Raw genomic sequence first — 2,500 nt, 5'->3', positions numbered from 1 at the left:
ACTTTATTTCGTCATAGTCATTCTGCATTCGAAACTGAAAAATAATCGAATCGCCACTGATAATGTGTATTCCTTCAAGGATGGGGAATGTCACGGGTCTGTTAAATCAGAGGAATAACATTCACCCAACTTATGGTTGCCTCGATTGGCTGCAAGGAAGGGGAGGTTCGCCATGCGGATGGTTCTTGCGTAACCGATATAATATCCGGAAAGGTCTTCCTGTTCGACGCCCCTGAACAGCCAGCGAAACCGACTGGTCCACCACCGTATATTCCACCGCCGAAGGTAAACCAAATAGTTCTCTTCATAAGGCTTCCAGAACAGGGCCAAGGATCGGATCCCATCATAGTGCCACCACCGAGACAAGATATTACGGTCTTCCTCTTGAAGGCAAATGGCCAGGAGAGTCAACCCGTTGTCGAGGTCTCACTCCCGTCCCTTACGAAACCCGGCGTTTATTACGTAGACTTTGGAGATAACGTTACTATTCCAAACGGCCTATATCTACAAACTGCCGTAAGTGTAATTTCCAGAGATGAAGATCGTGCAGAATTGGACACGGGGAATTCTAACGCTGGTGATCATGATTTTATCGAAAAATTGAGTCTAAAAGAACAAAGGAATTCTGGAGCCAGTGGTTCTTTAGAAAGTAAAATCAGCTTTAGTGCGAGTGATGGAAGTTACAGTGGAAATAATGACAATAACAGATTCGGAAGTAAAGATGAATCCACAGGAAGATCCTGGTAGTACCATAAACATTAGTGACATTATAAAAAAAGGTTCCGTGTGATACAGTTGAGGAAATATGACAAGTATTTTTTCCTCAATTCTGTTTTTAAAGTGGAACTCTATAGGGTTACTGAAAAAACCCCAACCCGACCAACGTCTATTGTTATGTTTGAAATAGACTGTGCTCAGTTTCGTTGAAACAGTTTCGTAACATATACAACAACAGACGGGGGATAAATTTCTTTTTGCCTTCGTTGGACTGGGGAACCTCACTGTTTCTTGGTTTAGGATTGTTTAGAAACTACGGGTACTTATTTGGTATATCTTTTTAAAGTTGCTAATGTATAATGACAAGACATTCTGATGTTTTTTATACCATTTCATAACACGCCAACCTATTGCATGTATGTCGTACTTCTACAGAAAATGTGAGAAACGTTGGACATTACTTATTATCTACCAATCTTTATACAAAAAATGATTAATCAACTGGTTGATTTTATACATATACAAATTTCAAAGGATTACGCATAGATATTTATGGGATTAACCATATTAAGTATCAACTCTATAGAGTGTTCCATGATAACTGTCATTACCAGAAACTAGATATTACAAATGATAAAAATAAGAATGGGATAGAATATTGGCAGGATATCAATCTCGCGATGCTGTATAATTCTGGACTTCGAAGCGAGACAGATCTCCTTGAATATTAAAATCCTTTCACTCAGATCTCTGTTTTCGTAAGAATACTGTTAGAGGCGGGAAAAAAAACAAAGCAAAAATATATATAAAATGAAGAGAAGTAATTTACAACGAAAATAGGATTGAACAAAAATTTTGAACGTCTATGATATGAAAAAAAATCACAATTACCAAAATACTGAAGCCACCATTATGTAATTCACTTCGATTTGAAATAAGGACAGAAAAGGCGATTTCATAATATCATTGACTGTTTGGTGTAATGTATAAGAAATGTTCTTTTATGTACTTTGTTATTTTAAAGCCAAAATAGTGATAGTGACTAGAATAGACTCTGGGAAATGTCTAGATAAGTATGTATATATACACATTTACACAACACACACATATATGACTACACACTTACACTCTCTCTGTCTTCTTTCTTCTTTTTCTCATCACACAACATGTACACAAGCGCACACACACACACACACACACACAACACAACACAACACAACACCACACAAACTCACACACACACACACACACACACACCACACACACACACACACACACCACCATATATATATATATATAATATATATATATATATTATTTTTATATATATATATATAAAAAATTTATGCATATATTTATATATTATATATATATATATATTATATATATATATCTATATATATATATATAAATATTAATATATATATATATATTTATATATTTATATATATTATATATATATATATTATATATATATATATATATATATTATATATATTGTATATTAAAACACTGCCACAAAATGAAAGGAAAAACTCGCGATGTTTCGAAATTTTTAAAGAAAGTTACTCATCAGGCGTAAGCAATCCAAAAATGAATTTCATATTTGGATTACTTTTTTTTTCTTTAAAAAGTTTGAAAAGTTTTTCTTTTCATTTTGTGGCAGTGTTTTATCATATATGTACTCATATATTCATACATATATATGTATATTTACATATGTGTGTGTGTGTGTGTGTGTGTGTATGTGTGTATGTGTGTGTGTGTGTGTGTGTGTATGTGT

This window comes from Penaeus japonicus, unplaced genomic scaffold, assembly GCF_977035675.1.
Source record: "Penaeus japonicus unplaced genomic scaffold, GWHDUDI00000001_assembly GWHDUDI00000027, whole genome shotgun sequence".
In the NCBI taxonomy this organism is placed as follows: domain Eukaryota; kingdom Metazoa; phylum Arthropoda; class Malacostraca; order Decapoda; family Penaeidae; genus Penaeus; species Penaeus japonicus.
Note: the sequence above shows the minus strand (reverse complement) of the source record.